Source organism: Brassica napus, chromosome C8 (assembly GCF_020379485.1).
Source record: "Brassica napus cultivar Da-Ae chromosome C8, Da-Ae, whole genome shotgun sequence".
Lineage (NCBI taxonomy): Eukaryota > Viridiplantae > Streptophyta > Magnoliopsida > Brassicales > Brassicaceae > Brassica > Brassica napus.
Window position 1 is genome coordinate 11,819,281 of NC_063451.1, and position 10,918 is coordinate 11,830,198.

General features: G+C 43.7%; 1 non-coding gene across 1 annotated transcript; it reads left to right on the forward strand.

Moving 5' to 3' along the window:
- The first annotated feature begins 400 nt into the window (after positions 1–400).
- On the forward strand, positions 401–506 carry LOC125592151. The gene has a single exon (XR_007328000.1). It is a non-coding gene; the product is annotated as a small nucleolar RNA R71 (small nucleolar RNA).
- Positions 507–10,918: the final 10,412 nt, after the last annotated feature.

Consider the following 10,918-nt stretch of genomic DNA (forward strand, 5'->3'; position numbering starts at 1 on the left):
CTGTTGCATCATCATACCCAGACCCTTCAGCTCATCTGGTTGACTGTTCCCACTAGCTAGAACAGCTTGACGATTGCTCTGCGGTTGTCGCTGGTTCTGGTTCTGAATCTGCCCGGCCGTAGCTTGCTCCATACTGAAGACATGCCCTTGGTTGTTTTTCTGTAGCTGATCAACCTTGGCAGTCAGCTCATCTATCTTCTGGCTGTCAGAACTGTTCCCTTTCTTGGAGCAATCACTCTCCTATTTTCTATTAGCTGAGCTTGCAGCCATGTTCTCAATCAGCTTAAACGCTCCATCAGTGGTCTGAGTCATGAAGTCTCCATTGCTCAAAGAGTTTAGAGCACCTTGGTATTTCCAGTCCACTCCATCATAGAAAATGTCCATAAGGTAATCATCATCAAATCCATGGTGAGGGCATTCTCTGCGGTATCATTGAAGCGCTCCCATGCATCGCAGAAAGGCTCATCAGTGAACTGTCTAAAGGTGGTGATCTTGTTCCTCAATGCAGTTGTTCTTGCCCTAGAGTAGAAATGGCTGAGGAATGCTGATCGGACTTGCTCCCATGAAGTGAGAGCCGGTAGGGAGGGAGTTCAACCACCGTGCAGCTTTTCCATCAAGAGAGAATGGGAATAGCATGCACTTGATGTAGTCTGGTGGGACACCATTCACGCGAGTGAAACTGCAGACTTTTTCGAAGCTCTCAATATGCTTCATTAGAATTTCAGTAGAGAGACCAGAGAACACCTTTCTCTGCACTAGGCCGATCAAAGCAGGCTTGATCTCAAAGTCCTGCCTGGTGCAGTCCTGAGGAACAATGGCAGAGCGCGTAGTAGGGACGTTACGCGAAAGGTTTCTCTCCCCAATCGGAACAACATGCGCCTGCTGTTCCTACTGCGCGAGAGCAGCCTGTTGAGCAACATCCTATTGAGCTTGGATGGTCTGCTGCATCTGAAGAATATGACGTTGCATCTAATGCAACTGAGCAGTGAGTTGCTCTTGATTGCCGTAGTCGCCCATTGTGGCGTTGTTCGGCCCTGGTTGTTGACAGTTTGTTCTTTCGAACCTTGCTATCTCCTGGTTGCTAAATGTAACTAACTCTCCTTGTGCGTTTCTCCGAGTATGACTACTGGTCATGCACCTGGAGCATTAGCTGCAACAAAAAGGATAAGGCAAGTTATAGGTCTTAGACTAAATATGTAACCGAAAAATAAAGGTAAAGAGCTGGTCTCCGTCGCAACGGCGCCGAAACTTGATACACTAAAATTGTGTCTTTACTACTGCAAGCTAACAGTGAAGATGTAGTATTTGAGATTCAATTCCAGAGGACCAGTTTACACTTTATTTCTATAGGATCAATATCAAGCTAAGACAATGTGGGAGTTTTAAGATTTGTGTATCGTGACAAGCAAGTAACAAGATTAATTAAAGATTTCAGATGATTAAAATGCTCGCCTAGGGTGGTTTGATCGGGTGTTAAGCAAGTGTGAGCCAAACAATGATTCAAATCCAATTAAGAGCAAGTCTAGAAATCAGATCACTCAAGTAGAACAGTCCATTGTCGTGGTACTGCTCCCTATGCTGATCGATCTTGATACCTAAACTCTCGTTTGGATCAAGACGCGACAGCAAGCAATAGAGATCAAGTCCGATATGTTCACAAAATACCCTAATATCTACTTTTGCTGATAAGGGATGCAATGCTCATTCATAACAGATCTAGTAATCTATTACACGGTTAATGAACAGGTTAAACCTTGGATCTAACATAAAGCGGCCATTTTAATGCAAGCAATAAGAACAATAATGAATGAAAACAATCGATTTATAACTTATTCATGTTTAGCTCATGGATCAAACACCCTAACACCCTAGACTAAGCAAGTGGACTACTCAGCCATGAGCAGAGAAATCACAAAGACAATAGATGAAGAAAACATGTTGAATCAATAAATAAATAAGATAGGGTTCAAGAATCTTTTCAAGGCGAGAGAGATGAAGCCTTCTCCCTTTCAAGGTAGCAAATCTTCAAATACAAAAGTCTCCAATGGTTTTTTGTGTAAAAACTAGCATGAGAAAACCAGAAAAAGAAGTTATATGGAAGCCACAGGCGGCTGGGAGAGAAAATAAAGAGATTAGGGCAAATCCCGAAATAGGTTGTAGTTTCTTTAAAAATCTCTGCCGTTGGAACATGCGCTCGGGTTCCTCCGCTCGATCGGGAACAGCCAATCGTACTGTTCTGCGTGAAAATCACCAAATTGCACTGTTTTCTGCGTCTTGGCTCCAAGTGGCCTATCTTCCCTCAAAGCCAACTCAAGACCTGTAATGACTCAAAAAGGACTAGGAAGACTCGATAAAGACTTGAAAACCAATTAGAAAACATATATACAATGATGTCAAAAATACCATATATCAGTAGGATCTGTGTGAGTACTACAGAACATTGGATAAGGCTGGTATTCGTACAGATTTTAAGAGAAATAGACTTGAAGAGATGTTTTATTCAGTAAACATGCCTGAACTACAACGAATTCAGTATGAAGTCTAGCTCTAATCTCTAAGTCTTGAAGTGTCGATCCCCTGTTCTAGAGTTTGGGCTCCCCTTATATAGTCGTCTATGAGTCGGTCTTGGTCAGCCAATAAGGTTGAACTCTTCCATATTCGGAAATATGGAAGGGTTCCCTTATCGGAATTTTTCCTTTTTCCATAGGAAGGGTGTGGTCTCTCGGACCGGACCCGAAGTGCTTCCTAGCGGGGACCCAGAGGCCGGTGTTCTGCCTGGGGTCTGGAAGAATTCAATAACCTGTGCAATAAAGTCAACTGGAGTTTCCCATTCTCAGCAGACTTCCCCTAGGCAGGACATCGCTCCGGTAATCCTGCTATCTCGGGTTTCTCTCAGGCCGGAGCCGTACTCTGAACCCGGGGGAGGACCGGTTCCTTTGTCGTAGGTCGGTACTTGGCGCTGCCTTCTCGAACTGCTGATGTCTTGTTTGAAGATGATGAAGCTCAGAGCTTTTAGCGGTATCTTGGATATGATGGAGCCTGGAGTTCTGATGATTTCCGACTAGGAGGTCTGAGCATTTGAGCGTGATGCGTAGAGGCAGGTCCGGAGGCTGGTACGAGTTTTGTTGAAGGTTACGGGCACTCCGAAGGATACCTGGGTCGATTCCCTTTTTAAGGGGTACATATCCTTTTTATCTTTCTGCGAAATTTCCTTTTTTTGGGAGGATTTCCCTTTCTCCTGCGAGGACCAAGTTTCCTTTTTTAATGCTTGTCGTTTATGCCAAGGATTCTCTGAGATATTTGGAAACATCCTTGTTTCCCTTTTCCGACTCTACGAGGAGGGGTAATCCGGACGTATGTAAGGGTTCCCGATATCTTCTAATCGGCCTCAATCCAGTTCCAACACTGATTTCCGGACGAGAAAGATGAATCCCAAACTGCTTGCGTTTCCGTCCTCACTTGTGGGTGGCCGTTCAGGGCCACGTCATCTTTTCACTGATCCTTTCTCATCTCCTATTCCTTCTTGGGGAGATGTTACAGAGGCTGATAGTGAAGCAATCCCGATGGTGCCCCTGAGACGGCATCGCTCTTGTTTCTTCGATGATGGTCCCCATTCTGAGATCCGAGAGGGAGATTTTGCTGATATGCGGAGGAAGTATGCGTTTCATCCTTCTGTGGGGATGAGGAGTCCGTCCGAGTTCGAACGTGCTCCAAATGGAGGACCGAGTGAGGTGGCTATCTATGAAGCGTATCTGGAGGCGAGCTTCCGGGGCGGTATCCCTTATAGGTGAAGTATCCTCTTTTTTTGGTTTCTGTCCTTCTCAACTTACTCCCCTAACCTGGAGGACTTTATAGGCTATCCAAGTACTCGGGGAACTTCATGGATTTTTCGTCGGGGTTATGAGATTCTATACTCCTACTACTTTGCCCCTCCAGTGAACAAAGCAGGGTTCTACCACCTCTGATCTCGTGATGGCACTCCTTTAGTTGAGGAACCTTCCAGGGGTATTAGGGGTAATTATCCCTTCGGGGATGGTTGGAACAACCGTTATGTATTCGTGAAGATCCAGGAGCCATTCGGCTATCCTACGTCATGGCGTACCGTTAGTATGCCCTTCTTTTTTATTCGAGCCTTGAGTTGGTCGCTCCTTTGGGACCTCGTTTTTATTGATGCTTGGATTTTCCCGTCTGGTTTCCTTTGCTGGAAAAGCAGTAGCGAAGCTTATAATGGGAGTTCCCCGGCGATTTCGATGGGTGACTTTTCTGGTGAGCAAGGAGGCCTTGCGTCATAGCCGTATTTGGGGTAAGTCCTCCCCTTTTAGTTTTCACCTGATAGGACTTCTTCTTCTTATTTCTTGCGTTGCTTTCTTCCAGGGAACATGGTGAGGCTCTCGGTGTCAGCCATCTATGATGAGCACCAGAAGGCTAAAACATGGAAAAGGCGTCCTTTTTATACCCCTCCGCCAAGATTGGCAAGGGCTGACTCATCGGTTAATGGTTTATCTTCCACCCCATCAACGGGTGCTGAAGACGTATCTAACCATGATCCACTGGTGGATGCTCACCGGAGGTTGATTAGCGAGGTGTTTTTTCTCCGAAGCCAGGTGCAGAATATGATGGCTCGCCGGGATCTGTTGGTTCACCAGGTGAGGGCATCGCCTAGATGGGAGCTCATGAAGGAATGGCTGGAGAAGAGGGTGGAGCACTGGGATCCTGAAGAAGAGTATCACTGACATCTGTTCCTGTCCGGGGGGATCGAGCAGCAGTCGGGAATTTTTTCCCGGGTCCCGAAATCTGTCGCGGGGTCGCGATTCTCGGAGGAGCCTTCTTTCTGAATGACTTTTCCTTTGTTTTTTTTGAAACTTTGGCTTTTGTTGAATCTCTTTGTTTGAATAATGGCTCTTTGTAGCCCCCATTGATTTTTGGAATAATGGCTCTTCGTAGTTTTTCTTTTTATGCGGCATTTCCTGTTGAATTGCTTTGTATGCTCTGACGATAGTAACTCGAATCTTAAAAAGGAACCTCACCGCCTGTTTCTTGGTTGAGTTGAGTCTCGTAGGATGTGACTGATCCTTATCCTCTTCGTAGGTTAGGTAATAACACCCTGGGTGTTGATCGAACTTAGGTCTTGCCTTAGAAAATGCCATGGTGACTCGGAAGTTGTTTTCAGAACTCGTAGGTTATTTTTGGATATTGGAGTTGACCCATACTAGGAGATTACATAAGGACCAGAAGATTGTCCGGGAACCCGGAGGTTACAGCTAGGACTTGCAAGATAGGTGATAGGCCATGGATTTTACTCACTTTTAGCCATGGTTTATAAGTGTTTTAATATATGTTTACTACTATATAGAGTCTATTTAGAGTATTTATAGGTTCAGGGACAATTTGGAGGACAGTGGTGATTTTGGTGTCTTTTGGAGCATTTTTGAGTGCAGAGCTGCACAGATGCGTCAGATGTTTAGGTATGGATGGAGACGCTTCCACCGTTAGATTGAGTCCATCGTTTGATACAAGATATAACTTTGCGTTAGCTTTCCAATGCTACCGGTCTGAGGTCAATCAGCATCCTGTAGCTTATGCCCGTTGTACTGAAGAGTGGCCAGTCTGCCTCGCGAGAGGAAGCTGTCGAGGAGATGAAGGACTGTCGATCGATAAAACAGCATTGGTGTCGATCGACAGTGATGCCAGAACGTGGGCCAAGCATATTACAAGACCGATTGAAGCCCAGAAGCCACACAAAGTTACCAAAATACCCATAGACGACCAGAAACCCTATTTATGTAATTGGGTACATTGTTGACGGCTACAAGCTTTCTATTATCCTATTCAATTGTTTTCTCTTAGGTTTGGAGAGAAAATCAATTCTCCTTCAGAGATTGATTGGAACTCCATTGGTTTTATCATTGATTTCTTATCTATTATATTATTCAGACTATGATTTGTGTTATTGCTTCTATGTATGAGTAATCATCTTGCTAGGTTTAGGGATTTCATGAGCTTAATGTCAAATTGATAATATATTAGGATTGCTAGATTATCTATAGATCTCTACACCTGGGTGATTTGTAATACTAGGATCTGGAAGAGTTAGAATAGTACGACAGTGTGACTAATTGTTTGAACCTAGAATCATAGGATAGTTGAGAGGCACGAAAGTGCAATCAATTAACGGAATCTGAACTCTGCTGGATTAGATACCTAAGTGCATACAAGAGTTGGTCTAGGAATCTAGTTGAACTTTCGATTAGGTTGTTAATGCTTGTCTGAGGAAGCATCGATCAACGCTCAGGCCATAGGATCGATCGACGCTCGCTCCAAGTCAATACGCGACAGCTGAGACTGGACTTAGACATCTGATTAGCAATTCCATGCGAAAGCTGGATTGCTTACTTATTAAAATCAAGTTCTAGAATTGAATCTATAAACCATTAGCATCCTTGAATTGTAGTTCTGAATCTCTTGATTGATAAATCCCTAGGTCTAGCTATTTCTCCTAATTGTTTACAACCTCAATCAACCAATCGAACAACTACTTTGTTCACCTTGCTTTCATTCATTTACTGCTTTATAAACTGTTTGCCTAGCTTAATCTTGATTTCTATAGTCTATTGTGTGCCCTAGCTCTATATGGATTCGATCCCAAAGTACTACAATTGAACCTCTTATTTGAGTGATATCAATAGGCTCTGAACCTGGAGGTTTAATCTTTCTAGAATATGGATTCTAGGAGTCTGGAGATTTCTCTCGTAACCCGGAGGTTGCGTAAAGACCCGGAGGTCATCTGGGAACCCGGAGGTTTTCCTGGATCCTGAGATCACGTTTGGGACCCATAGGTTCCTTTTTAGATCCTAAGATCGTAACGGGAGCTCGGTGGCTATATGGGAACCCGAAGATTCTTCCTTAGATCCGGAGATCAGATTTGGAACCCGGAGGCTATATGAAAACCCGGAGGTTCTTGAAATTGTAATTGTATAGCACGTAGCGCTTTAATACATGTACTTTCACACGTTGTACTCTAGGGACCCCGATGCACCTTAGGGTGCACAGGGGCTTTAGATAGTTTTGACAGCATACTCAGGCTTACGCATACCCATTCATGCTTACGTCTCATACCCATTTTGTTTTTCAGTGGACGTGCCACTTTTTGATAAGGGTTGGCCACGATCGGAGGTCTCTGCAGACCTGTTCCAGCTCGTATGCCCCTTTAAATATAATGATTTTCCTACTACCCTTATAGTCGGACCTATTTTTTTTATAAGCTTTGTCCGGAGACGTTTACTATACATAGGAGTAGGAAATCATGATGCTTAAATAGTATATAGTAAGATAGTAGAAATCGTGGTCTGGAGACCGTATTAAAAATAATAGGCTTTGAGGTGCAGGGCGTTCCACCAGTTGGGTTGTATTTTACCTTTACTATCTTGTAGCATGTAGGCTACTGCTCCCCGCACCTCGATTACCTTATAGGGTCCTTCCCACCCGGGGGCTAGTTTCCTTGTCGCTTTCTCTACTCGTCGTAGAACCCAATCCCCTTGCTGGAAGGTCCTGGTTCTTACTTTCTTGTTGTAGGTCATGGTGATGTCTTGCTGGTAGGAGCAGTTTCTTAGTCGAGCGGCCTCTCTTATTTCGTCGAGTAGGTTGAGGCTCAGTGTCATCAGTTCATCATTCTCTTCTTGAGAGGGAGACCCTAAGACCGTTGTTCTTACGTGCATCTCCGTGGGTATTTTGGCCTCAGAGCCGTAGACTAGCGAGTAAGGAGTTACCTCCGTCGCTGTCTTGGGAGTGGTCCTGTAGGCCCAGAGGACTCTGTGCAGCTCTTCTGCCCATTTCCCGTGAGAACCCTCCAGTCGCTTTTTAAGCATGTTGACCACAGTCTTGTTCGTGGATTTGGCTTGTCCGTTAGGGTAATTTGAGTGATATCAAATTTGGCGCTGTTTCCGGGGAGCAAGGATTCACCAATAGACTTGATTAATAGGTTTAGTGTAGGTTTTATTTATTGTCATAGTTACTTACATAAAAAAATTTCTTGTCTTTCAGGTACATTCCTATCAGTACCAGAAGCAGCAAGGAGGAATTGTTTTTCTTCTCAGATCCAGCACGTTTGGAACGCTCGATTCGCAAAGAGAAACGGACATCATCGATCGATGCCACCTCTACTATGTCGATCGACACTTGTGCCAAAGAAACGATCGACAGTTCAACTCGAACATCGATCGATACCAATCCGCGAGCAGACATGGTCGTGACACTTGTGTTATAGAGTGATGAGAATTGAGACCTGCATGATCCTGGAGGTCATCTGTGTAATGCAGCAGTTCAGAAGATAGATGGACAAAGGACTGCAATCCTTGAGCCATCTGCTGCCACCGAGGATGCTAAAGTTCCTCTTCAGAGAACGCTAGCAGATTTGATCAGGCCTAGTCAGTTCTATACCAACAGGTCTGCGATCGGACCTCTAGAAATCCAGGGATTTCAAATACACCCCACACACTTCTCTCATGTGGGTCAGCACCCTTATCGTGGTCTTCCTGATGAAAATCCCTCCGATCATATTGAGACACTCGAAGACTCTGTGTCTGGCATCCAGGAGGATGAAGCAACCAAAGACTACATCATCTCCAAGCTGTTCAAATATTATCTCTTTGGGAATGCTAAAAAGTGGCTAAGATGCCTACCACCAGGATCTCTCACTACATGGAATGATGTCAGGACTGCGTTTATGACTGAATTTTTAGATGATGCAAGGGCTGAAGAGATGAGAGATAAAATTTGGACATTCTCTCAGGGACCTACAGAAGCTTTCAAAAGCTCTTGGGAAAGGTTTAGGAGATACCAAAGGGACTGTCCACATCATGGTTTTCCGAAGATTCAGCTGTTGAAGAAGTTCTGTAAGGGTATTGATGTGCGATATAATATGATTCTGGATGCTGCAAGCGAAGGAAACTTCGAGACAAGGTACCCAGAGGAAGCTAGGAGACTGATTGAGAACTTGATGTCTAGCAACAGTTCCAAAAATCTGGATATGCACAGGATAAAATCAGCTGCAATGGATAGTGACAAGATCGTTGAGGCTGAGATTGGTTATGTACATGAAGTCTCGTTGGTAGAACATGTTGTAGAGAAGGATGAGGATCATGGCTATATAGAAAAGATGGAATCTATGATAGAGAAGGTCCTGAAAATTCAGCAGAAGACGAGTGCATACTTAAATCTGAGGTTGGATGTTCTCTACAAAGAGATGAATGGAAAATTTGAAACATTAGATGCCCATATCATGATGCTAGATGCCTAGGTTTCTCAGACTGCAGAAGCTATGAAGAAGCAAGAAGGTCTTGTCAAGGGGAAAGCTGTGGAAAGTGAGAGGCACCAGGTTAATGCCATCTCAGATAATGACTTTGGGGAAGTGCTCGAGCAGGAGAAGCTGGAAGAAGATGCTTTCCTAGTCGAAAGCTCCATGTCTATAGGCAGCTCGTACTGGTGTCGAACGACACCAACAACTGAGCATCGGCTGACACTAACAACTGAGCATCGATCGACATCAACAACTGAGCAACGATCGACGTCATGAACAGAGCATCGATTGACACCACTTTTGGGATCTGAGAAAATTGTTCGAATTCAGAGCCACTCAGATTTTTCTGCTCGACCCCCGCGCCCTCCCACCCTAGCTCGAGTTACATTAGATGACGTCAATCGGAAACAACACGAAAAAATTAATTGACGACAACATGGAAGCGTCGATCGACAACAGCAGAAAAGCAGTGATATACCATCGATTTGACCCACTTTCATCCATGGTATATAAGTGTTTTACTATCTATATATTATATATTCTATCCTATTAGGTACGTTTTCTGGTTCAAGAGTATCTTGGAGTAAAGTGATGATTATGGAGCATTTAGGAGCTTAAAAGAGATTTCATCCGAGCTGACCATTAGAGGTCGATACGAATAAGAAGCAATCGTTCGATGCAAATCCAGTGTCGTCGATCGATACAGAAGAGAAGCCTCGACGATTGAAGATTATGATCGATCGATGTACATCCTGTACCATCGATAGATGTCGAGACGCGAGATGCCTGACTTGGTTCCAGCCGACTTTAAACCCAAGGCTTCACCAAATTACAAGATTACCCCTGACGAGTTTTTAACCTAATTGTTATATACATGCCTACGTGTTAGGAGGCAGGAGAGCTTTTTGGGAGCCACCATTGTATTCTTATTTTCAGCAGAGAGTTTTAGGAGATAAAATTATAGAGAGATTTGTGATTGGAACTCCATTGATTCATCTATTCTATACTATGCAGTTTTTATCTATATATTGTGTCATGAATTGTTTAGCTATGTCTAAGTAGTTCACTTGTTAGATTCAGGGTTCAAATAGGTTAGAGGGTTTAGCCCCAACTATAGATTTGATAAGTTGTGATATTCATTGATTGACTGTTCATTAATGCTTGTTTTAGGCTTGCTAACTAGAACATGAACCAAGGAATTAACATGAGTCAAGCATCCTTGATCTCCTGTCCTGATTCTAATCTGTCATGATAGGACTGCTAGAGAGATGCTAACCGCTAATCTTGGAGACTAGTGAGATATATCAACCTGTGCCTAGTGCTTAACTAGAAGCATCGATCGATATTGTCTTCTGACAATCGATCGATATTTGCGAAAGGTGTATCGATCGATATCCATATAAGATCATCGATCGACACTTTCGTGTGATCAAAAGATGACAGTTGAGATCCAAGATCTAGTTAGTTAACCAGTGAAACATTGCCATCGCTGATCACTGTGATTAAGGAGTTGAGCTCTAATATATCATGCATGCAACTATTAGGCATCTATAGGATTATAATTTCCAACACCTGAATAGAAACCCTGCATCTAATATATTCCAATAAGTTACACCCCCAATC